At 41.8% G+C, this 27,459-nt stretch overlaps 1 protein-coding gene across 1 annotated transcript in view; it reads left to right on the plus strand.

The window, feature by feature from the left end:
* The window catches only part of CHL1 (cell adhesion molecule L1 like), a 217,993-nt gene that overhangs the window by 41,538 nt on the left and 148,996 nt on the right, over positions 1 to 27,459 (plus strand). The window contains exon 2 of the mRNA XM_075938657.1: positions 12,145 to 12,220. The gene's annotated coding sequence lies outside the window, so the exon portion shown is untranslated. The remainder of the gene's footprint in view (positions 1 to 12,144; positions 12,221 to 27,459) is intronic.

A 27,459-nucleotide genomic window follows, 5' to 3' on the forward strand; every position in this document is an offset into this window, starting at 1 on the left:
AGGTTGGATAGACATCTATAGGGATGATCTAGATGGTGCTTGGTTCTGCTGTGAGGGCAAGGGTCTGGACTTGATGATCTCTCAAAGTCCCTTTCAGTTCTAGTATTCTATGAAAGCTCTTGGACTGAAATAAGTGATTAGATGTTAGATATTTAGCTTCTTTGGGGTTTTTTCCCCCGAGAGTCATTACAAGTTACTGCATTTTAAAATATTCACACTATTTGCTATATATCAGAGTTTTTCCCGTATTTATCAACTTTCAGTTCATTTTAGGTAAGAGTAAATTGGTGACTTGTACACTATGGAGAGTAAAGTTTGTTGAAAATAGGAATTTCTGTCCCATGGGAAGTTTCAATAACTCATCATTTGTTTTCATCCTGAATTGATAGAAGAAGAGAAAATTTCATGGAACAAAGTTCCAAAAAACTGGAAAATGTTGAAATGTTTCACTTCAGCATTTATGACGGAAATAAAGGGTTTTAACATTCCTGAATCAAAACATTTTATTTCAGCTCATTGAAACAAGCTGAAGTTTTGTTTAGGCTTGTTACCAAGTCTCCGGAGGTCACCCCAAGTTCGGGCGCCCTCCCTGTCTCGTGACTGACCGCCTGCCCGCGGTCCTAACTGTACGCGCTGCCGGCCCAGGCTCCGATGAGCCTGAGGGGGCCGGGAAGGGGGCTCGGGCCCTCCCACACTCCGAGCCCTGACCCAGGGCCCTGAGACAGGGACGTTAGTCCCTGGATAGTGGAGGGGGATGAGTTTCCCCCAAACCCTCCACTCGCGGGGACCGCGGCTCTGCCCTGGGTCTCTGCCTCCGCCGAGGGTCCGTGGGCCTGGGTTCTCCTGTGCTCTCCTCCCCTTCTGGGGGTCTGTCCACCTCACCGCCCCTGGCATCCTCCTGGCTGGGGCTCTTGCCCTTTTGAATTCCCCGCCCAAGCGTCCTCGCGGCCGCTTGTCCTCCCTCCCTCCGCCCTGTCTCCTGGATCTCTCACAGCCGGACCTCCCCCGATCGCCTGCCTCCCCGGCGGGCCGGTCTCTGTCCCAGACCCTGGCTCCGTGCGGGGGGTTGCGGGCACGGCGCCTGCCTCGCCCCCCCGGTTCCTGACTCAGTGCGGGGGAGCACGGACGCGGCGCCTGCCCCGTCACATCCCTCCCCCCTTAAACTCCTTTCCATCCCCACCTCCCTTCCGGGCCCCCCTTTCGGTACCCGCGACAAACAGTCGACATTCCCGTTTGCTGTACCCGACCTGTGTTTTACTTTGAATTTATATGGTTGTAAACTCAGGTACCACCGGAGTATGCGGGGGTTCGTATCCTTCATCCCCTGGATTCACCGGAGGGGTGCGTGGTCGGTCACCAGCGTGAACTCGGACCCTGAGGAAATATCGTAGAGAGTCAATGGCCCACTTGAGGGCCAAGGCTTCCTTTTTAATGGTGGCATAACTTTTTTCCTGGGGGAATAGCTTACGACTTAAGTACAACACGGGATGTTCCGCCCCCTCCTCCTCTTGGGCCAGCACCGCCCCTAGCCCTAGCTCCGAAGCGTCTGTCTGCAGGATGAATGGCTTATTAAAATCGGGTTGGATCAATACCGGGGCATGGGTGAGCTCGTATTTCAGTTTCTCGAAGGCGTTGTTACATTGTTCTGTCCATCTCATGTTCTGGGGCTGCCCCTTCCTGGTGAGGTCCATTAGAGGTACTGCTGCTGTCGCAAAGTTGGCTACAAACCGGCGGTAGTACCCGGCGAGCCCTAAAAACTGTCGGACTTGTTTCTTCGTCGTTGGGATTGGGTACTCCTGTACTGCCTGGATTTTACTTAGCAGGGGTTTAAGTTGACCTCTCCCTACCGTATATCCCAAGTACGAGACCTCCCTCTTTCCGAAGTGGCACTTCTTCGGGTTGGCCGTCAGATTTGCTCGCCTGAGCGCCTCCAACACTGCCGTGACATGCTCGAGGTGTTGTTCCCACGACCTACTAAAAATGACGATATCGTCTATGTACGCGGCTGCGTACTCATAGTGATCCCGCAATATATGGTCCATTAGTCTCTGGAAGGTGGCGGCTGCCCCGTGTAAGCCGAAAGGCATGTTTATGAATTGGTACAGCCCGAAAGGCGTGGCGAACGCCGTTTTCTTTTGTGCCTCGGGGGACAGGGGGATCTGCCAGTACCCCTTTGTCAGATCTATCGTTGACAGGTATTGGGCCTTCCCCACTCGGTTAAGTAGCTCATCTACGCGAGGCATGGGATATGCGTCGAACTGGGAGATGGCATTTACTTTTTGAAAGTCTATACAGAACCTGGTTGTTCCATCTGGTTTTGGGACTAATACTATTGGGCTCCGCCACTCGCTGCGGGATTCCCGAATCACCCCCCATTCCAGCATTGCTTGAAGCTCCCTCTTTACGGTGTCCCACATCTTTCGGGGTACAGGCCACAGGTGGTCCCGCACTATCTTCCCTGTCTCTGTTACTATTTCGTGGTAAACGTCTCGCGTCTGTCCCGGGCGACTGGTTAAGGTTTCCTGGAACTGTTGCAGTACCGCCTTCACCTGGTCCTGTTGGATCTGCGATAACCCCTCCCCAACTTGGGCCTGGCCTATGGCTACCTCGGCTCTCCTCCCTTTGTGGGGGTCTGTCCGCCTCACCGCACCTGGCGTCCTCCTGGCTGGGGCTCTTGCCCTTTTGAATTCCCCACCCAAGCGGCAGGGCGGGTCTTCCCCCAGCGCCTGCGGCCCCGCCCTCCTGGGCGTCCTGCTTGCCGCTTCTCCTGACGTCATCCGGCCGCACCGGAGTGTCCTCGCGGCCGCTTGTCCTCCCTCCCTCCGCCCTGTCTCCTGGATCTCTCGCAGCCGGACCTCCCCCGATCGCCTGCCTCCGCGGCGGGCCGGTCTCCGTCCCAGACCCTGGCTCCGTGCAGGGGGGTTGTGGGCACGGCGCCTGCCTCGCCCCCCCCCGGTTCCCGACTCAGTGCGGGGGAGCGCGGACGCGGCGCCTGCCCCATCACAAGGCTTCATTTAACATTGAACTGCATCCATTTGAGCTACGGAGGTTCTTCAAAAGTGGTACTTAGGGTGGCCCGTGCCACCATTGTCCTTTGTGGTCAGAGATCCTTGGTCATGGGAGTTCTAGGATTCATCACACTATTTGAACCAGAGCAGAGACTGAGGTGCATTGTAGAATAGGTAATCCAGCCCTGGAACGTGATCCTTGGAGGGAATTAGGCATATAAGGTGGTGTGGCTGCTCAGGAAGACACAGATCAGTGCTGGACATATCTGAGGTAAATAGGATGAAGTTTAATAAAGACAAATGCAAAGTGCTCCACTTAGGAAGGAACAATCAGTTTCATACATACAGAATGGGAAGCGACTGTCTGGGAAGGAGTACGGCAGAAAGGGATCTAGGGGTTATAGTGGACCACAAGTTGAATATGAGTCAGCAGAGGGATGATGTTGAAAAGAAAGCAAACATGATTCTGGGATGCATTAACAGGTGTATTGTGAGCAAGACACGAGAAGTCATTCTTCCGCTCTACTCTGCACTGGTTAGGCCTCAGTTGGAGCATTGTGTCCAATTCTGGGCACCGCATTTCAAGAAAGATGTGGAGAAATTGGAGAGGGTCCAGAGAAGAGCAACGAGAATGATTAAAGGTCTAGAGAACATGACCTATGAGGGAAGACTGAAGGAATTGTGTTTGTTTAGTTTAGAAAAGATTGAGGGTAGACATGATAGCAGTTTTCAGGTATTTAAAAGGGTGTCATAAGGAGGAGGGAGAAAACGTGTTCATCTTGGCCTCTGAGGATACAACAAGAAGCAATTGGCTAAAACTGTAGCAAGGGAGGTTTAGGTTGGACATTAGGAAAAAGTTCAGGGTAGTCAGACACTGGAATAAATTGCCCAGGGAGGTTGTGGAATCTCCATCTCTGGAGATATTTAAGAGTAGGTTAGATAAATGTCTATCAGGGATGGTCTAGACAGTATTTGGTCCTGCCATGAGGGCAGGGGACCGGATTCGATGACCTCTCGAGGTCCCTTCCAGTCCTAGTATTCTATGAAAACACAACTTATTTTATACATGAAAATTGAACATTTCAGCAGAATATAAATTTTCCCATCAAAAATTTCAATTTTGCAGAATGCAATGGTTTCTCAACAGAAAATGTACAATGTTCCCAAATAACTCTTCTGCAGTGATATGAAAGAGGATCCTTCACCGCAGCAGGAAATTTAAAAATAAATGGATCTTGGATAGAATCCTATCAAAGGGTTCCTTGTATACCAAGGAGCCTTCCACAGCAAATTAAATAGACAACTGTACCCCTAAATATGCACTTGTTCTATTATTTTGATCCACAAACTTCTGTTAGCATTGACTGGAGTCAGAAAATGATTTGCCAGAAAAATTTTCTTATTGGTATTCATTTTAAACCTTTTTTCAAAAGTTTTATAGAAACATCATAACATGTTGCATAGTGTAATACAGATACAATGGGTACACATTATAAGACTACTGCTAAATCTGTGACTGAGAACTTCTTATCAAATTTGTTCTGCTACAGTTTGTAGTGGGAAAAGAGTTCAAAATTAAGAGTTCAGCTGAAAGCAAATCTACTGATTTTTGGACTCGTTTCTGCTAATTATTTGCATGAATGGCCAAACCCTAAATTTTAAGAAAGATCCTTAAAATAACTTTTTTTTACTATGAAGTATATTTTTTCAATATTTGTGATTTTGTGCAAAAGGAGAATAAAAAAAGTTTAAAGAGTGAAATTCAAAAAGGCATTTTTATCAGTGGACTTGTAATTATGAATAATAATTCATCACTATTTTATATTGCATGTCAATTAAAATGGATATTTTCCATTGTTATAAAGTTAGCTCTACCCCACCTAAAGATGAAATAATCATAATTAAAAATGTGAAAACCTTTAATATTGGATTGGCAGCTATGTCACCACTGCAGCTATGTTATATCCTGTATTCATAATATCAGTAGGTTTTTCTTATAACCACATATTAATTTTATGACTTTTAATAAGACTAGAGACCTAATCACAAAATGCTGTCCTCCAGTTCATTTATCTTATGTGGAAAAACCACTAAAATGCTTTGTTATTTCAAAGACAGTGTCTTTTTGAAAGGATTACACTATTTTACCAAGTTGGTTAATAAAATCAATTTCTACTAAGACTACACCCTCACTCAAAAACATTTATATTAATATGCAGGCTTATTTCTTAGACATAACTCTTACTTGCCTTTTGTTGACAAAACTATACCTGCGTCTACACTACTGCTGCGTTCTGTTGACAATAAGTCAGAACGTGGCAGTTTTGTTGATGGAGGTAAACCTCATTTTATGAGGTATAACGCCTTTTTTCAAAAGTACTCTTTTGAAAAAAAGATGCTATTGCATGCAAACTGTGCTTTTTCAAAAGAAAGCACGTACACTCTTTTGAAAAAGCGGCTTGCTTTTCGACAGAACTGGTTGTAGTCTATACATTCCCTCAGAGCCCCATTCACAGTGCTCCAAAAGTGCTGGGAGGGAAGGGGGGTCTAGTGCCCCAGTGCATTAAAGGCATGGGGGGAATGGGGCAGAGAGGAAGAGCCCAGGCTGTAGAGGGAACCCCAATGGGCCACATGTGGCCCACAGGCCACAGGTTGCCCACCACTGATCTAGTGTGAAGATCCAGGTGTACATGGCTGCATACATGAGTTTAGGGTTACAGGAGTAATTTACTGCCGCCTAAGCAGCCAGCTGATCTTATCATTGGCTATCATACCTCTATTCACGTCATTGTGCTGTAAGACAAAGCTGATTCTTCATTTGCTTCCATAATGCAAGTCAACCGTGTGACTGGCCTCCTGGGTGCAAAGCTAAGAAGGAGGGAGTTGACTACTTCCTCCATGAGTTCCTGGAAGCCTCCCAAAGACCCAGGAAAGAGACAGGGCCATCTGCTCTACAGCTGGTAGAAAGGGAATGGTATGCAGAGTCATCCATGATTGTGGTAAGGCATTTCAGGAGTTTATCTTCTCCCGGTGCTCCCTTGGGACCAGTGCCATTCTGCCCCATCCCTAGAGCAGTGTTGGGGCTGTCAGGAGCTACATAACTCAGAACAATGATGCTCTGCCCTGAAATGTTGCTTTTTTGTTTGTACGATCTCACAGACATGAGTAAAGTTCCACAGCAGACCAAATACCAGCAACAATGAAATGTATCTCACATGAGTCTGTCTTTATCCATGGTAGACTGGAACAGCATTTAAGGAGTCTCAAGGAACCATAAAACCAATAATACATAATTATTGCCATCAGTGATGTAGCTTAGGAAATGGGTGTGGCCAGTTTCATGCTGCACTCCTGCTATTCCTGGCTACTGGAATTGCCCCTCCCCCGGACCATAGGTGGTTAGATTTATGTTATTGAGACTGGGCTGTTGTAACTTACAGCAGAAGCCAAGCAACCCCATTGCTCACCCGAGAATAGGGGAAATACAAAGATGGCTTATAGCCACCTTTGTTCCCCTCCTTTTTCAATTTCTGCATTAAGCATAATTCAGCTTGAACAGAGAATCACACTCTGAGCAAGCAGCTGAAATGAGTAAAACCCTCAAATGCTCAGTCCCTCACTTGGAAACAAATCTAATCTCTCTAGCCCTTTGGAAAATTGGAAGACATGAAACAATTGTAGTAGCAATAGCAATAATAATAAGGTACAATTGTAAAGCAGGGAGCAAAAGTAGCAGTGCAAATCCAGTTAGTAACACAAACATATTCACACCTGAGAGTAAAGAGATTTTATTTCCAGTTTTTATTTAATCCCACAGATCAAAGAGATGCATTTCTCCACTTAAAATATGTTCTAACACATCAAACGTTTAACAGAGAGTTAAAATTTAAGCCTTTTATTTCCCTTCTCTTTAGCAACCAGAGTTCAAATACCAAGACACATTTTTAGCACAGTGCAACAGACATTAGCTTCCATCAAGGAATACATTGTTCCAGTAATATTCCCTTTTCTAGCAGCACAGTAAATGCAATCACTTGGACTTTGCAGCTGCAAAGTCATTGCAGCTCTGAATCAGCCACATCGCTACTGATACACACAATGAACACTTATAATAATAACTGTCCTATTCCCATTTAAGAGACTATAATCCTATAACACCAAATTTCTCACAAATCATCTCCTTTAGTCCTCTGTAAAATAGGCACTTGACTTTTAAACTAAAGCAGCTTTTATTTAGATATTTATGCATTTTCCTTAGCAACAAAAACAGCAGTCTGTCTATGCTGGCTGCATAGCCCATTTCTACAGGAATAACAATGGTGCCTTTCTATGGAAAGCATCATGCCGCACTGAAGTGTGTTAGAATTATATTTCTATATTTTGATGGCAAAAGAGACACAGGAAAGCATAATTCAGTCTGTTGCACACAGGTGCACTCTTGCAGACTATAGGTTGAACCTCTTTAGTCCAGCACCCTCAGGACCTGACCAGTGCCAAACCAGGTAATTTGCTGAACCATGGGAGGTTAATATTTTTGTGTGAGATTAATTCCACTGCTTACTGGGCTCTTAGAAGACATTTAGGGTTAAATTAGAGCTAAACAACAACACAGAACACTGAGAGCTACGATAGGAGGCTGTAAACAAACTTTGAGACTGTGGGAAAGTTGGCCACACCCATGATAAGAGGACATCTGGTTAAATAAAAGCATTCTTGACTCAAGAGTGCTCAACTAGAGAAGTTCCTTTCAATATTTCCAGGGACTCAATTCATCTTACTAATGAAATAATCTTATACAGTCCCATTATCCATCAAGTGCTACTAGATGCACAGAGAGGGTGAGGTGGCGAGAGGTGGAGAATGTGAAGATGTGATTCCTTGGAGACTGCTGAAACCTGAGGATGTCTTAAAATGGACACCTTTGTAAAATCCTTGGGACAAATTCTTAGCTGGTGTCAAGTGGGGCAGCTCTATCGAAATCAATGGAGCAATGCTGGTTTACACTGACGGGCAGTCATTTCCCTTTTAAATGTTAGAGCCTATCATTTTATGTCTTCACAAAGGCTAGCACAGTGGGGATCCAATCTCAGTTTTGCCCCTAGGCACTACTGTAAGTAACAAGGCAAATTATAAGCATGCCATTACAGAATCAGTTTCTAATCTCACATCCCTTGTCTCTAAATATCTCATTGCTCCATGTGTGAGTATTTTAGAGGCACAGGATCAGAAGCAAAATCACATACATTTGCTTAGGTTATGAAAATAAATTCAGTATATTGTAACAGGAGAGAAGTGCCGAGTGATGTGTCTTTGGCCTCTGCATATAGGCACCTTGTACAAATTAAAAAGAATCAGAACGTTAAGCAAAATCCACTTAGCATAATAAATTTTTCTCAAATATTGTCATATATTGAACCTAATTTTACATTAATAATGATGGTTATTTCCCTTTAGGAGAATCATTGAAGGTGATAAAGCATAACTATACTATTATCCAGAGTAACTTTACACTCCTATACTCTTATTCCCCACTGTCTTTCATCTTGAATAGTCACTTATGCCTATGCAAAGAGATTGCACAGTGGTGCCATTCTTATATTTTTACACCCACTTTGCACAGGGCCGAATGGCTTGACCAACCCTATGCTTGTTACAGCTTATGATCTTCTTTGTAATGATTCTGCAACTAGAAAGTATATGCAGAGGGCACAGAGCCAAGGTCCCACCCACTTACTAGGTTAGTAAATACTGGGGCTTGCTTTTCTCTCAGTGAGCGGATTAGCAATGCAGATAGTCCAAGTAAGGAAGGTCATTACACCCCTTTACTTCCTTGCACTGACACATAAGGAAGCTTGCTATTGACAGTTTCATTTTTCCCATGAATCATAGGTTACAATCTCTTTAATCAGGGATCAGAGGAAACAAAAATGTAGCAGAGCCCAGGTGATAAAGGGGAATATCCACCTCTGTAGCATCACTGTGCTCCTTTCCCTCCACTCCATGGAAGCTCTGTCACACAGGCACTGTAGTGTAAGAGTAGGCTGACTAGAAGTCCATCTGCTGTCTTCTCCCGTAGTCCTATTTCCCTCACTGTCTATAGGCTGTGTCAGAAAGGTTAATGCTGACTTTGTGAACATCGATTTACCCAGTGTCTCTTTCACCCACATCAACAACAGGTGGTCTTGTAGGCATAATGGTAGAGTCATTGGGCAACGTGGCTCCAACAGAAGCAGATGGTTCAAAGTGGAAACCAGGGTGCTAGGAGTGAGGTTCTAAAGGGAGATGATGGGCAACATAACCTGTACCTCTGATGGAATCCTCTGTGTAGTATAAGTTTTTGTCACAAAGAGGTTAGTCATTTTCCTGAACCTCCCTTGGCAGCCTTTATTAGCTCTTTAACAACATCTTTTCCTTCATGTCTTTTACCTGTTAACTGAATTGATTAGAGGGGGGAAAAATGGTTAAGGCCTTCCTTTTGCTATGGGGATTATTCCTATAGAGTTCCTTAAATCCATTTTCTGGCCTTTTGCCATCTGCCTTGCTAAACCTCTGTCATGGATGTCTCTGAGTTAAAGGCTGATAGGTCTAGGTACACTTTACTTAATTCAAATCCTCTGCTTCTTTGATAATTATAAGTAAGGTAAGAAAAAAAAAGACTTCAGCAATAGGCTGAAACCAGCAACCTGGGTGTAAATCTATGATACAATAGCTTGCTGTGCACTAAATTGCCATATGAACCTCCTACCATGCACTATATATTCCATAGTATTCTTTGGTATACTCCTGTTTCAAACAGCAGTGCCTCATAGCAAACTATAGAACTTTCTAGTGTTTGGTAGCAGGGTCCCTATAGCAACTGAGTCACAGAAGGCTAGTGTCCTGTAAATTTTACACCTGAGCTTGCCATGTACTAAGTCTCATTTAAGGGCTTGTCTACAAGTCAGTCTTCTGTGTCAGAATTACAGTCTTCAGTTTGCAGGCACAGATTGAGGCATGTGTTCTGTGTATGATTATTTATTGTTGTAAAAGCCTTCTGTTGCCTAGAAGGGGAGCTGGATCAAGCTCTTAAATAACAAGGCAACAGACTGACTTTCAGGGATTTGAGCTAAAATCCACAATACATCTGGAAATATTGAAATTGCGATCTTAGTCGGGGACCTCCAAAGCCCAAATGAGGCCAGCTAGATAGACATGTCTCACTGAAGTGTATGTGTGTGTACTTAGAATTTGGCCATACATATTAAAGGAACTAACCACCATTTAAAATGTAGTAATCAGTTTAAATTACTAATGTGTGTGTGTGTGTGTGTGCCAGAGGTTGAGAGGTGACATTTTGTCTGTGGGGAAATAAATCTGCCTGTAACTCTATTGGAATAAGATCAGATAAAGAGATTATCAAGTAGTGCCAAGGAAGAAAAAAGGTTAGTTGAATTTCCCTTTATCACTTTTTTCCCTAAAGATATTTTATTGAATATCTTGTCACTTATGCAAAGATTCTTGATAATATATCACTTGTGAAGGTTTGAGCCCAGGAGGGGGGAAAAGAGGGAGGATGTCCTTCATTTACTCCTTAATGGCACATAGAAATAAAGCCTGAAATATATATAGTGGTTATTCTCCTTGATTAAAATATAGGACCTGGGAGAGATGGTTGTAAGCCATCTTACTCTTCCTGATCCAGAATGCAGTAGGCCTGGTCTACGCTCATAGGGAATATTGAATCAAGATACGTAACTAATTACGTAGCTGAAGTCCAGTGGGCTTCCCTTACTCCTTGCAGAAGCAGGAATACTGGCAGCTGGAAGGAGTGTGCTCTGACTTCAATTTAGCAAGTCTTAACTAGACTTGCTAAATCAAACTTCGGAAGATTGATCGTGGCAGCCCTAGAGAAGCCCATACAAAGTAGTGGCTCCACTGGTTAATGTGACCGAATGTGTGAAATATCCCGTCACAAAGAATCCAGAAGTATAAATGCTAAGAGATTGACACAATAGCAAAGAAATATCACATATGTATTTAGTGTGTTTGTGTGACATACGTACAAGTTGATCATTAAAGGTGTGATTCAAATGGAGAAAAAAAGATGGAAGAAAGTACACTGTAGTAAAGAAATAATACCTATCTTTTTTCTTGATCATATACTTCTTCCACAGCCCCTTTTATTTGTTATTTATAATGGAACACTTTTTAAGCCTGCTCCCAATTACTGCACTAAAGCAAGAGAGACAGGAGCAATGTACTTTTTTATACCTTGTCATAGTCAGAAGATCACAGGTTGACCAAACCATTCTTTTTTACCCTTTTGAACTGTAGATAGCCTCAAAAGTTACATAGATGGAAAGATAGAAGCATGGGGATAAAAGGAAAATCTACAGTAGATTGATTGAAACTAATCATCCCTAAAAATATACTTTTCTAGCAGTATCAAATCTGAATGTGATGACTAGAGTACATCAAAGAGTAGAAACTATTTTTTGCCAAAGCGTTTATCTCTGGGTTCAGTCACCTCCTCTGGCTACTGACAGAATGCAGTGAGACTACAGTGGACTATGTGATGAGAGGTGTTTTCTATCTCGTTCTTACTTTTCTATAATACTCTTCAGGCTACCTGTTGTGATAGTGTGGAATTAAAACCAAAAGTAATATTTTGATCCAATGCTTCGTAATGTATTTTAGTATGATTAGTTGTTTAAAATGCAAAAACATCTCTAGCTCATCATGAAAGCTGAGGTTCCGTTGTGCCAACTTTGCTCCAGAGAGCTTGCAATCTAAATAGACAAAGCAGGTTACAAGTTAATAAGGAAAACTGATGCACAAAAAAGGAATTTTTTCAAAGATCACAGAGCAGGTCAGTGTTACAGCTGAGATTTGGAATTCAGGTCTTCCAAATCCCTTTCCAGTTCCCTGTGTACTGGGCCATTTTATAGCTCTTTCTTGTCATGTGGAAAATCAGCCTTCCTATATAGTTAAATGGAAGAGAAAAAAGAATGAGGTCTGAGACCAACTTGGTGATCTGATGAAACAGTAAGAACACTGAAGTTCTGTCACTATATAAACTGTCTACTTGCTATATTTCTGGGACTGGTCATTTAAGTAATTTTTATTATTCATATTACAACTTTGTGTTCATTTCCAGATGCAGTAAAATGTGGAGAATTATCCAGATTTAAAACTGCAGATTGCAGCAGGAGTCTACAGAGCTGAATTCACTGGTTAGACAACTTATTTTAATTAAAGATTTGTGTGTCTCATATAGATATAGATATAGATATAAATAGCTAATATTTATTTCTGGAGCATATTAAATAGATCAAAGTTCACTGAAACAATTTGCCTTTGACATATTCTATGCTTGTACGTAGTAGTGTGTGCTTATGTGCACTCTCTCTCTGTATAAAACTCTTGCATAAATAGCATTTAATTTTTAAAATGTTGGAAGGTATTGACATTGAGTTTGAAAGATTTATCATTTCAAAATAGAAAGTTTTATGCTGCCAAAATCTAGTTCAATTTTTTGTTAATCAAACAAGTATTAGCAACTTTTGTAAGACTATGTAACCAAGTCAGAGGACATGCATCCTATTATGGCTTCCAATTTGTCAAGGGATAGGGGTTTTCCCTGAAATCTAAATTTTTCAGTCTGATTGTCTGAGCCTATAATGATTTGGTGTAATTCTTCTATTTTCGTTACTTCAGTGAAAGTCTACAGTTCTCCTTTTAACTCTGCTAATGGTTGCCATGTAGACAAATGAGTGACGTACACATTATTCCAAACATCTGAGAAGACTGGAGCTGAAGTAGTAGCTCTAGGATATTACAAAGGACTCCTAGGGCAAACTGAAAGGGGAGTCAAAAGCATGTCCTTAGTGATGGCATTGCCAACAACTATAGTTTAATGAGAGAAGGTCCTGAAACCACAGAATTATTTATATGTCCTTGGCTTCTCTAGGGTACCCTATTATTATGGGATTTAAGCACCCTTAATACAGCTAGATATACTACCAAGGAAAACATTCATGCTGCCAAAAGGTATTTTTCTTTCTTAGCTTTGAATTTAAATTTTATAGTTTTGTTTTGAGGTTTATATTGTGACTAATTAAATCTCTCACACACAAAGAAATTAGGCTTGGTTTTTTTTTTTTAGTATATGAAGATTTAACTGTGCAACTCCTATTCACCTTATTTGGGGCCGTGTGACAAAATCCTCACATGTCATGCTGATGATTTACCCCTTAACTTTCTTTTGAAATGCCATTTATGGGATTTTCTTTGAGCTGCCTAGCTTTCACCAATGCAAACAATAACACAGAGAATGAGGGCTGAAAACTTTATTCTTATTTATCTGCTTTGAAGCTTACTTTCCCTAGCACAGTAAGTTGCAAAATACCACATATGCTGGTAACATGAACTTGGGCATTTTTAAAAAGAAGTGTTCATCATTTGATTCACAGCATTGATAAATCTTTGTTGTTCTTTCCAGTCAAATGTCAAGTAATATGCAAAGTAAAAGAGAGTCATTCATGAGTCCAAAATAATTCCAGTAGATATAGGAGCAAGCTGCAAAAATCATTTCGAATGCTATCTGAATCTTTCACAAAGGTTAGGTATGTTCCAATACTCTGTCTGGATTCAGACTATTTAAAAAAAGGGTATGAGCTGTGGAGTTCATTTCCTTTGTTTGCAAATTAGCCTGCAAATTAGTTCCCATTCAGGATTAACCACTTGGAAAAGACAGTGTGTAAACGCTGGTCATCCTTTAGTTATGCATGAGAATAAAGAGATTTTTTTTTCAGTTTTCATGATTGGAAAATATATAAAGAGTAATGGAACCCAAAATATATTAACTGATTTTTCTAAACCTTGACCTAATGTCCACCATGAAATTGAAACCAAGTCTAGAATGCTTCATCTAAGCAAGAGAAAATATTTACAAAGTTGGAACAGGTGACATTAGGAACACTGGAAAGGAATTCTGAGCATAATGTTGATTAAATTGCAAAAGCCATAACATTACATAACATTTTCAATAACTAACTTTATTGTCCATGTGTTCAATTATACACCTGGGTCTAACAATGAACTTGGTTTAGCATGACAGAAACTTAATGTGTTCAGGAATGCTTCACTTTTCCCCTCTCATCTTTCATTGTGCCTTTCTCTCTTACATGCACATATCCCAACTTGAATTTATACTGTTTTCAATGCACAAGCTGACAAGTGACCCCCTGCACTGCATGACCACAGGGTGAACCCATGCTAATATATGCTCAGAAAGCATGCCACATAGGGATACATATGTTTGGACTGATTCCTTAGGTTTTTTTTCCTGTTCATAGTAGTTTAGTAGAATTATAACTGGGTTTTTGATTAATTATAACAAAGTATAATAATAATACTTTTTCTTTTATGTAGAAGGCAGGATGCTAATCTCTTTCAAAAGGTGATTGTTAATAAGCATTTGTAATAGCTGGTTTAAAAGTTAGTATTCATTTGTGTTTTTAATTCAGGGCATGAGTCATGCAACTGAATTTATGAATATGAAATACTGATATGTCCTTTTCTACATACTTAATGGGAAAAATCATTTATATATTAATTCCTAACCCTAACTGATCTATGTCAAATTGGGCTTCAGTTGCCATTATCAAGGTTATAATATCAGTAACATCAAATGAATGAAGGCATTAAGGGAAAAATCCTTCCGTCAGTTCTTCACGCAGTCATCTTTGCAAATTGAGTTTAGTGAGGTATATCTCATGTGCTAAAGACCTTTAAATGAGGCATTCAGGATTCTTCCATACTCAAAAGTCATCTTCAGTCCAGATTAGGATTTGATGATGCCTTAAATCAATAGTGAAATGACTAGGGCTGTTTGGTATTTGTAACTCAAGAAGAGTCTCTCTGAATAAACAGCCCAGTCTACATTATAATCCCAAATACTGTACTGAGCTATCTGTTAGTTGAATGCCCGAGTACCTGCTGGGGAAAAATTAGATTTTCTGCCCAATGCCATTGTTTATCCACAGTACAGCAACACAGTGGGGATGCCCCATGTGAATTGGAAGGTATTTGAAACATTTTATTTGCCCCATCATACACTGATCTCTCCGCAAACTTGGTTTTGAGCACAAGGATGTTGAAGATGGAAGCCTTTATCTCCTTTGGGTAAAATTCATACCTGTAGAAGACAGTGGCCATATCCTACCAGCTGCATGCTTATGGTCATCTATTTTATAGTCCTAAAAGATGGCAGGGCTACTCAACACATGTGGGCCACATGTGGCTTGCATAGCAGTTTGGCTTTACACGGGGTTCAACATACAGCCCATGAGTGGGATCCTTTGAACATGGCCTGCACTGGGAACATGCTCCACAACAGCGAGGTGTTTCCCAGGCATGGTGAGCATTGATAGGTGCAAGAGGATGGGCTGGCTGGAACAGACGGGTACAGGGTGTCGGCCTTTCTAGCCCTAGGGAAGAGATGCCAGGAGCTCTGGGGCATTGTGGGAAGTGCTTTATATTCATACCTGTTGGTGTGAAATAAGCTATTTGAATATATTTACATATATATGCAACCACACTTAAGCTGTGGCCCTGGTCATGTGCTGTGAATACCATTGTGGCCCCTGGGGCTCTCGAAGTTGAGTAGCCCTACTCCAGGGAAACCTCCCAAATTATCTCTTGAGTAAGGCAGGTATGAACCACACCTGTCCAGGTCTGTGCCCTAATTTAACAGAGTCACCTGCAATGTGCATAAGCCCTATGCAGATCATTTGCATAAGGCAAATTTCACCTTTAGCAATTGGGTGATGTGTAAAAAAAATAAAAAGTGCTCAAGCTGCATTTTCATTAACCTTTAGAGAGCCAGTGTCTCAGGGCTTTAGCTACTTCTGAAAATTTTACCCTTAGGTTCCTAAGTCACTTACATACTTCTGAAACTTTTACCTCTTACCAGGATTTGTGTGAATGGAGATGTTTGAGTTAGAAACCATCATTGGTTTAGGTTAATTATGCTAGATGCTTTGGGATTCATATAGAGAATACTGAGGAAGTGTCTTTGGAGGAAGTGTCTAACATTGGAAGTCGCATGATTCATACTCATTATCACCTACACCTGTTGACCTTTCAGATATGCACTTGCAAACAAGCATTTGTGCTGTCACAATAGATGTATGCACAGCTACCTATCATGCACGTACAATATTGGGTTTTGTGTGTGCAAAATATAAGAACAAAAGAAATTTCAAGGATGTATTTTTGGATAAATTAAAAAAATTAGCCCAGTGGGCTGCTTTTTTAAAACAAAAGGTCTCATTTGGCATTACAGAGCTAGCTAAGGGAAAGCATAAAAGATTGACCTACTGATGATATGAATCAGGCAAGAACTATAGCCAATGGCAAATTTGTGTGCATTTGAACATGATATTTCAAAGATGTTGTACTAGGACCAGGGGCATTATACCAATCAGCATTCTAGAGGCTTTATTCTAGGACAAGGGCTTATTTGACTGGTAATGTAACATAATATGTGGCCTGGTTTATTTACTGGCAAACATGATAGAATGAAAGCAAATAGTTGTTTCAGGTTTATGAAAGGTGGTATCTGTCTGCTTACCCGATATATAGTTAAAATTCGGCACATTCTTTTGCAGCTGTTGCGTGTCATATAAAATAATGTTGTGAAGTGACGTGCTCTCTGAGCTACCAAACAGATATGGAATAGACCACATCAGTCCAAGCTCTCTCCAACCTGCCCCAGCAAGCTGAGCCTGAAGGGACTATTGAGGATGGTCCACTATCCCATTCAGTTTTTAGCCTCTATGCTGAAAATTCAACAAAAACAACAGTTAGCACCAATTGTGGTGATGAAATCTGGGCTGAGGAAAGCACCCATCCTGTAGAAACTGGACTAGGATCTCTAACATCTGCCACCAAGCAACTTTCAGTCGCTATCTGCCTCAACTGAGTTTGAATTGGTGACCTTGAGAAGAAAGACACTATCCCATTACCAATTTCCTGAGCCATCAAGTTTTTAATAGGGTGTATAAAATCAATTTTCAAATGGCATGTATATAATTTTTATTAAGTATTATTAATATTAATGATTATGATGTATTTCATTATGAGGGTACACAAAGGGTGTGAAATTTTAACAGTGAGACTAATTAGGGATTGGAAAAACTTGCCATGGGTCTTGGTGGATTCCCCATTATGATTTAAAATAAAAATCAAGATTGGATATTTTGACTAAAAGATCTGCTCTCGGAATTATTTTGAGGACATTCTATAGCCTGTTTTATACAGGAGGTCAGAGCAGATGAACACTTCTAGGGTTGGAAACTATGAGTAATAGCATTTTAGTATGTTTTCCATAGATCTGCTACATTGTACAGAGTTCAGCACCAGATACATAAAGAGCGACAGAGATGCAGACTGCTAATACACTATAAATCAAATACATAGATGTTAATGAAATAACAGAAAAATACAACTGACAAAATATATGAAACAAATGCCCTTAAAGCTTGTATATTATTTTCAATAAATTGAAATCTTGTTTTGATACTGAAATAAGCATGTCTCTAAAGAACCATGTGGGAATGCTGAATATATTGGGGTTAACCAAGAAAAAACCAGCAAGAATATGCACCACAGCAATACAAATCACCAGAGGAAAATTCAATGAAGAAAGCAAATTACATACCCTGCCGCCACTGGAATGGCTTTCTGCCCTAAGGAAATCTAGAGCAGGCTATGCTAATGGAAAATTCCAAAGAACAGCAGTTTATAAGTCTGACAATTTTTAAAAAAATCAATTTTTAGAAAAAAAGTTGAGTGGAATGAGACTTTAAGCCCTCGAAACCCTAACAACAAAGCAAACAAAATAGGGTGTGTGTTATATAACAAAGAATTTTAAGAAAATAGGAAAGGCTACCAAGTAGATCAAACACTCATGGGGCAAGTGATTGATCAAACAGTGACTCTAATAAATCAAAGCCCCAATCAAAGTCTAATACAACTTCCCACAAATGAGCCAATGGTAAAAGTAGATAAACTTCAAAGTTAAGTACCTATGCACCAAACAAAATAATGGAGTATAAATGAAATATATACATCAAAGCAGGCTTTGAGATACACATCACCTATTGCTCTTGCTTATGTATTCTACATACAGGGAGGGGTTGAAAATAGAGATGAAACTTGTTCTTGTGTGTTTTTAATGTTTGAATGTATCAAGAAAATGAAACTGGCAACCGATTGAAGAAAAGCATTTGTACACAGGTGCTGAGCAAGCTCAAGCACAAAGCTCTAATAATGTATCTCTGAGCTGAGCTGCAAAACAGCCACCATATTACAAACCTGGCACTATGCTGAGCAGAGACAGCCAGTTTTGCTGTAATGTGATTTTTTATGGTATATTTTGCACTAGAGACAGTGCTGATAAGACAACCAAGACTTTTTCTTACTACAGGCATATTTCGGCCCCACTTTTAATGAGCTCAAAGCTAGTCAAATGCCTTGGCTTACTGCCTCTTATCAACCCTAGAATCATACTTGTTTTAATCAAAGTGGTGAGGATGGAAGCTGCTAATTAACTGGATCAAAATAGCTCATTATGAGACTTTGGATCTATATTAAAGTGAGTTTATAAAGGAATGTATCCACGTCCAAAAATTGCAAACTGTCCAATAAAGAAAAATTGCCATGGAAGCCCTTACATTCAATTTTTTTGCAATTAGGTATGATATTCCCTCTTCACTTAGAATGAGAAATACAGCTAATATAATTTATATTCCTCAATTCTGCAAGAGAAACTCTGTAAGGGTCCTGGTGTACATGATAAATGCACCTAACTTTCTTCTCCTACAACAATCACACTGTTCTGTATATTCGGTCAGAAATTATAATTTATGCTCTGCTCTGGGCAGACATACAACTGGACTGGAGCACATATGGGGTTCAGGTAGAGCAGAATTTGGTCTTTCATGGTTAAGACTAGATCCTGCTCTTGTTTTATAATGGGCTCTGTTAGAACCTTCACTCTTTGTAGACTCTGCGTTGACCTGGTCTGTTCTGAAGCTTAATAGACAAGCACGAGCAGATGAAGTCACAAAGCATCTTAACAGTACCTTTGTGGTCACAATCCACGGAGCTGATTTATGGGGGTACACTTTATGGGAGAAAATCCTGCTGAGTTGACTGAGATGGAGAGTAAAGAGAGAAAATGGGGGTAGAGACTAGGGATGAAGTTGGTAACAAGTGACTGTGTGGGAGGGTTGGGTGACAGGTGGACATTGATGCGCCCACTTCCCTTCATTTTCTTGGAGTCTGGGAAAATTCCTCACTCTAGCTGAAAGCTCCATTCTGTACATGTTGGCCACTATTCCTATTTAACTCACAAGTGTCTAGGGACATTTGATTGCAATTGATTGTCAATGACTTTCCGCCAGCTCCAGAGAGTTGAAGTGGCTTGGTGTTTTCACTAGGTGGTCTTATTCTGCTTCCGTAGCAAAGGGAAAAGGAAGCATACAAGGGCTGTGTAGCCATTTCACAACAATCACAGTATAGGGAAGCTTTCCTTCCTCCCTCTCAGCCTTCCTCCGCTGTTTCCATTTAAGCTCTGTGGCAATGGAATTTGTCTCTTTTTTTTAATAGAACTCAGGAAGGTGCCATTCTATGGAATATAGTGGAGGCAGAAGTAATCATTCTTAGTGCTGTATTTGTGCTCCCTTCCTAGAACAGGACTTTTTCCTAATTAGGACCGTGACCTTTTTTTTCTTAGTGAATTTGTTTATTAACATTTTCTATTTTATTTACACATCGACAGGAGACTTAAAAATGAGCTATCTGTAGCTGCATCCATTTTTTGATCAATGTTTTTTATGAAAATGGGTTTTTTAACCAATACAAACCTTTTCACAAAAAGTACACACAGGTGCAAAAAACTTCCCACTGTATTTTCTTTTAATTTGTGAAAAAACACAACTCTTTGAAATAAAATCTTTTTCAAATTAATTATAGTTAATTCATCCACCATTAAGCTTTTATGAAATGCTTTTTAGCTCTTAATTAATCTTCATTAGTTGAATTGAAATGAAGTTTTTAGATTTGTGTGTATGTATCAACAGAAAAGCTTCATTAAAAACATTATAGAGGTTGAAAAGTCAAGTGCTCAAAAGTTAGGAAATGCTGGAATGAAGGCTGCCTTTGCAGTCATACTCTGGATTCCTTGTGCCTCTGCTTTATAACACAGTGACATGATCTTATTATTTTTTCCTCCCTCAATGGTCAGGATGAGCAATACTCAGTTACTGAGCCATTATTCAATGTTTTGTTTTATCCTTATTGATCTCTGTGTCCCTTATTTACTGCATGCTATTCAAACCCTTTTCTGAAGACAGAATTATTGATTTCCTCATAGATTATAGACCTCATCACTATATTAATTGAGCACTTCCTTAAAAGGATTAATTTATTTATTTTCACATCTCGGAGGGAGGATGATATTCCCTAATTTACAGATGGGAACTGATTAACAGGGAGTTTCAGGTCAACAGGCTCCACTAATTTTGGGTTTGAGATTCCAGGGAATACTTACATTATGTAGCAGTCTTTATATTCAAACCCACTAATTTCACGTGCAGTTGTGAATGCTCAGCTCTATTTCAAATCACACCTGAGGCATCCAGAAAATGAGGAACGCACAATTAGTAACCACCTCAAAAAACTTGGTTTACATTTAAATAACTTGATTAGCATCACGCTGGTTAACTGCTGCAGAAGCAGGGATAGAATCCAGCTCTCCAGAATAGCATTCAATTGTTTTATCCATGAGAATGTCCTTTCTTCTGGCCGTTCCCTGCCTTATTTGCTACAAAGCTTCTAGCATCTGGAACGAGACAGAGGTGCTACAGGAAACTGGCTCCTTCACTATACTACCCTATAGCCATGGGGAGTGGGTGCCCCTGCTTCCTGGCCGTAAAGCCCAGGGTTGCTGGGCAGCATGAGCAGTAGTTTCTGGAGCACCCAAGAGCCAGATAGGAGGCATGGCCATGGCTACCCCTAGTCCCAGAACTCCTGAGAGCTGGGTAGGCAGCATGCTGCCTCCTTCAGGCACTGGAGCACCCAAAAGCCAGGTGGGCAGTGTGGATCCAGCTGCTCCTGGCACCTGATGATGCCACCCCTCCAAGCAAAGCCTCCAGCCCAGCCTGAGTCCAATCCCATTGATAGGTTGTCAGAGAAGCCCCAGAGGTACAGAGCAGCCCCCAGCCTGCCAGTCCAAACCTTTGGGAGAAGGCAGGAGAGGGCTTACTAGAGGAGAGCATGATAAACTATTCTTATTGATAAACTAGGCAAATATAACTTGGATAGGGCCACGATAAGGTGGGTGCATAATTGGCTGGATAACCGTAGTCAGAGAGTTGTTGTTAACGGTTCTAAATCCTGCTGGAAAGGGATAGCAAGTGGAGTTCCTCAAGGGTCTGTTTTGGGACCCGTACTGTTCAATATCTTCATCAATGATGTAGATATTGGGATAGAGAGTACGCTTATTAAGTTTGCAGATGATACCAAACTGGGTGGGGTTGCGACTTCTTTGGAGGATAGGGACATAATTCAAAATGACCTTAGCAAGTTGGAGAGATGGTCAGAGGTAAACAGGATGAGGTTTAATAAAGAGAAATGCAAAGTGCTCCACTTAGGAAGGAACAATCAGTTCCATACATACAAGATGGGAAGCGACTGTCTAGGAAGGAGCATGGCAGAAAGGGATCTAGGGGTCACAGTGGACCACAAGTTGAATATGAGTCAACAGTGTGATGCTGTTGCAAAAAAAGCAAATATGATTTTAGGTTGTATCAACAGGTGTGTTGTAAGCAAAACTCGTGAAGTCATTCTGCCGCTCTACTCTGCACTAGTTAGGCCTCAGCTGGAGTACTGTGTCCAGTTCTGGGCGCCACATTTCAAGAAAGATGTGGAGAAATTGGAAAGGGTACAGAGAAGAGCGACAAGAATGATTAAAGGTTTAGAGAACATGACCTATGAAGCCAGGCTTCATGAACTGGGCTTGTTTAGTTTGGAAAAAAGAAGATTAAGGGGGGACATGATAGCGGTTTTCAAATATCTAAAAGGGTGTCACAAGGAGGAAGGCGAAAATTTGTTCCTCTTGGTTTCTGAGGACAGGACAAGGAGTAATGGGCTTAAAGTGCAGCAGGGGAGGTTTAGATTGGACATTAGGAAAAAATTCCTAACTGTCAGGGTGGTCAAATATTGGAATAAATTGCCAAGGGAGGTGGTGGAATCTCCCTCTCTGGAGATATTTAAGAACAGGTTAGATAGACATCTGTCAGGGATGGTGTAGACGGAGCTTGGTCCTGCCTTGAGGGCAGGGGGCTGGACTCGATGACCTCTCAAGGTCCCTTCCAGTCCTATGATTCTATGATTCTATGGGTGAGGCCTGATCAGGCAATTTGGGAAGGCAATGCCTTCCCCTGCACGTGATATGTGCTGCCCATGCCTAATTCATTCCCAGAGCAGGCCCTTCCTAGGCACTGAATGAGGTGGGGGTTCAGACCAGTGTGACTGGGGAAAACCAGTATGTGGTCATATAATATTAGCTCTCAAATTCTTCTGGCTTTTTCCTCCCAAGCTTAATGTATTCTGTCCTATCTTCTCCAGCCTGTCTCTGGATCAGTCCTTTCTCTTCCCCACCTGGGCTTTTTGTTCCATCCTTCTCACTTGATTCCCACTCTCCCATCCCGACCCAGTCTTCTTGACGAACCGGCGCCAGTGCCCTTCCTGCACCAACTCCTTGTCTGTAGTTTCCTTGCCCAGACGGTACCAATTCTCCTTCCTGGTTCCATGTTAGATAGCGCTCTCTCCCTTTCCTCTTCACTGTCTGTCAGGCATAGTCTTCCTCCATATGCTCCCAACCAATATATCCTGCACATGTTCTTTCGGTTCCTTGCCCCAGTCTTTTGCTTATCCTGTTGCAGTTCTATCCCAGTACTACAGCTACTTTTCAGATTTTCTTCACTTGTCCATCAACACCCATTCACCAGTCTCCTTGCCCACCTTATCCCAGTTCCATATCATCTTCTCTCCAAATTTGATTTACTTCCTTCCCCCAGCTAAGTGGCTCCTAATGTTCATTTATGTCTTTAGTTTCCGGTTCCAGCTGACCCTCCCCCAGTCTCCCAATTTGTCTCTTTGTCCAGCCTTTCTGACCTGCATCAGCCCCCCAATCCTAGTATTCTTGTCCAACTAGGCCCAGTTCACTTGCCAGCCAGTTTGTGTCCCTCCTCCATCTCCCAGTCAGTTTCTTTTCATCCTCCCAATATCACGAGACTCCTTGTCACAATTTACTTGTTTCCTCTTCTCTAGTCCTTCTGATCCAACCTCATCTGAGTCAAGTGCAGGGAAGATAAATCTCCTCCCGCTTTTTCCAGACCACTAGCAAGAACACAGGAGATGCAGGTGTCATGCTGTTGTTTCTAGTTCTTAGCTCCAGCCCAACTTGTTAAATCTGTAGGAGAATTCTCTAGGTCACTTTAACTCTAGGGCTACGTCTACACTGGCCCCTTTTCTGGAAGGGGCATGTAAATTTCACCTATCGTAGTAGGGAAATCCGCGGGGGATTTAAATATCCCCCGCGGCATTTAAATAAAAATGTCCGCCGCTTTGAAGTAGGAATAAGAGCCTCCGGAAAAGGGCGCTTTTTCCGGAGGATCGGGGCCAGTGTAGACGCTCTTTTCCGGCTTTTTTAAAAGCCGGAAAAAAGCGGCGGACATTTTTATTTAAATGCCGCGGGGGATATTTAAATCCCCCGCGAATTTCCCTACTACGATAGGTGAAATTTACATGCCCCTTCCGGAAAAGGGGTCAGTGTAGACGTAGCCTAGGGTTGGAGCATGCTCAATAGCTCTGTGGGGATGGTGCATGTATCATGGTCAGCATTAGAAGGGGTGAAAAGCCAGAGCATGCCCAGATAGTTGCATCTCTGAAGCTTTTAGCTGTGAAGCTCTAACAAGTCACTATTGAGAAAGTGTGAATGATTATTTTCAAAGATGTATAACTTGGGCAGAATTTGGGTGGATTTTTAGGGGATAACACAAGGCACATCCCTGATGCAAAGGCCATACTGTGATCAATTTTCCATTCTCTTCTCTAAAACATGTGGGGGCTGGAGTATTTCAAAGAAAATTTACAACATTTACAACATTTTTCACTAACTTTGTTCTTGGAAATGACTGAGCTGTTGTGGCTGAATTTTTTGAGGATGATGATGATGTTGATGATGATAATAATAATAATTAATCTGAGGTAGGCAGGCAAGATGGAAAAATTTCAATCCAAATTTACTTTTTGCAAAGGTTTACGCAACTGAAAATGGGGTATTATATTGGAAGAGTTCTGTGTGTGTATGAACATAAGAACAGCCATACTGGGTCAGACCAAAGGTCCATCTAGCCCAGTATCCTGTCAACAGTGGCCAATACCAGATGCTCCAGAGGGAGCGATCACAACAGGTAATCCTTGTGTAATTTCTCTCCTGTCTCCCATTTGCAGAGAAACAGAGGCTAGGGACACCATTCCTACCCATCCTGTCTGATAGCCATTGATGGACCTAACCTCCATGAAACTGTCTAGCTCTTTTTTGAACCCTGTTAAAATTCTAGCCTTCACCACATCTTCTGGCAAGGAGTTGGTTAACTGTATGCTGAGTGAAGACAAATTTCCTTTTTTTAAAACCTGCTACCTATTAACATCATTTGGTGACCCCTAGTTCTTATATTATGGGAATAAGTAAATAACTTTTTCTTATTCACTTTTTCCATACCAGTCATGCTTTTATAGACCTCTATCATATCCCCCTTTAGTCTCCTCTTTTCTAAGCTGTGGATGTGTGCAAATGCATATAGAATAGACTGGGGTGATAGCATCACCTCTAATCAAGTATGTCCAACACAGCCCATTGCATGCACGTGTATATATAAATAATACACATGGCAATGGGCCAGAAACTTCTTCGCCGTTGCTTTATTATGCATTAGATTGTAAATATTTGTGGGTTTTTTTTTATCTGTCCTTAAAGGGAAGAATAAAGGAAAGAGGCTTGTACAATTAGGAAGTAATGAAGAGCCATTACTATTGCAAAAAAGCAAGAAAGGGAATGCTTGGAAAGCTTAACATTTACATATACAAATTGGTTGATCTGGATGATTTGCATTCTGTGGTGTTAAGGGAATTAACTAATAAATTTGCCATTGACAATTATTTTAGATAAGTCCTGAGGCTAAAACTTGCAACTCTTATGCAACAGAAAGACTGACTGAAGTCATTTCCAGAGGATTGTTTAAAAGTATACTCTAATTCTCTGATACTCTTATTTATCTCAGGGCTAGCCTGAGTTTGTTCCCAAACTTGTGGTTCAAGTTGTTAAACAGCTCAATAAATGAGCAAACTACAGTCTGAAAAGTGGGATACTATAATGTTCTCTGAATTATGAGAGTAATAAACAAGAAAGAGGCTTAGACAAGAAAGTTGATTATATGAACACACATGCTTTGTAAACGAAATTATTGTTATTATTTCCAATATTTTCCATACGGCTCCAGGAGCTTTTTAATCTTTAAATTATGGGAAATTGTTTTGTTTTTTTGACAGTTTGAAAATCCATTTTAACTGCCTCATCTACTTTTGTTTGAGTTAGCTGAACTGACGTTCTCCAGAAATGACTGACTAAACATTCTGCATCAGTCTGAGTCTTCATAATTCCAGCCCCTGTGCACTGTGATCAACCCAGGCTACGGTATTATGCCAGTTCTTTTTAGTACCAGTCTTCAGTTTTTCCTTTTGAAACACTTATGCTTTGCTACAGTGCTCCTAACTCCATGTACAGCAAAATAAATGAGGATTTTATCCAAAGTTACATGGCTTCATATCTATATAAGCAGATTTCTTATTTTCCTCCATTTCATGGTTCCCATGTATATTTCCTCCTCCCCCAAATAGTAGGCTTTTAAAGTGGTTAGTAATAGTAGTAGTAGTAATTATAATCTGTTGCTAGAAGCTGACAAAGATTTTGCTCTCTTGTGGTAATTGCGACAATTGTACATTGATAAAAATAGATCTAGATAAAAAAAGTCATGTTTGCAATAATTAACAGTCTAAGGATATGTCTACACTACAGAGTTAGTTCGAACTAACAAACGTTAGTTCGAACTAACTTTCATAGGCGCTACATTAGCGCTCCGCTAGTTCGAACTTAATTCGAACTAGCGGAGCGCTTAGTTCGAACTAGGTAAACCTCATTTTACGAAGATTAAGCCTAGTTCGAACTAGCTAGTTCGAATTAAGGGGTGTGTAGCCCCTTAATTCGAACTAGTGGGAGGCTAGCCCTCCCCAGCTTTCCCTGGTGGCCACTCTGGCCAACACCAGGGAACTCTATTGCCCCCCTCCCGGCCACGGACCCCTTAAAGGGGCACGGGCTGGCTACGGTGCCCGTGCCAGGTGCAAGCCTGCCAGCACCCAGCCAGCAGACCCTGCACCTGGCACGGCTCGAGCCAGCCATCCGATGCCCCCCAACCCTCCCCCTCTTCCCGGGACCAGGCTGGCGGCTCCCGGGAGCTTGCCCGGGACCGCAAGAGGCGGGCACCCGCCTGGCCTAGTGCGGACATCATGGACCTTGTCCACGATCTCCGCACTAGGCACAGGAAAGTGGCCGTCTAGGGTTAGGGTTAGGGTTAGGGTTAGGGTTGAAAGTTAGGAATAAGAGATCCTCCAGAAAAGAGCTTATTTTTCCGGAGGATCGCGTCCAGACTGGCGCTTTTCTCCGGCTTATCTACAAGACGGAAAAAAGCGGCAGCCATGAAAATGCAAATCCCACGGGGGATATTTAAATCCCCCGTGGATTTGCCTATTCCAAAGTGCTACATTAGCATCCCTATTACGGAATAGGGGCCAATGTAGACATAGCCAATGAGTGATTCTGCTGCTCCCACCCAGCATTCTGCTGGTCCCAGGGAACAGTCTCCCAGCTTCAGGAGCCTGCAAGAAGAAGGAAAACACATGCGTGCCTTCCTGGTCTGCTGCAGAGATCCTACACTTTACTGAGATTGGGGGTGTTGAGACCAACTTCCAGGATTTCCGCATTAGATGCCAGAACGTCGATGTCTATGGCCGACAGCCTGGCCACTAAGGGGCACATCCTCACCCAAGAGTAGGTGCATATGTGCAAGTCAAGGAGCTCCGCCAGGCATTTGCCAGGGCCCAAGAGCGTAGCCCCTGCTCTGGAGCAGAACCTCATACCTCCTCCTACTTCTCAGACCTGCACCCCATCCGGTAGTGGACTCAGGACTCAAAGCATCTGTCATTGCCCTCTGGAGGACATAGCTTGTGAGGAGGCGGAGCTGGACAAGGCCAGCACAATAACTCTTCTGACCTTGGAGCC

Source organism: Pelodiscus sinensis, chromosome 11 (genome assembly GCF_049634645.1).
Source record: "Pelodiscus sinensis isolate JC-2024 chromosome 11, ASM4963464v1, whole genome shotgun sequence".
NCBI lineage: Eukaryota > Metazoa > Chordata > Testudines > Trionychidae > Pelodiscus > Pelodiscus sinensis.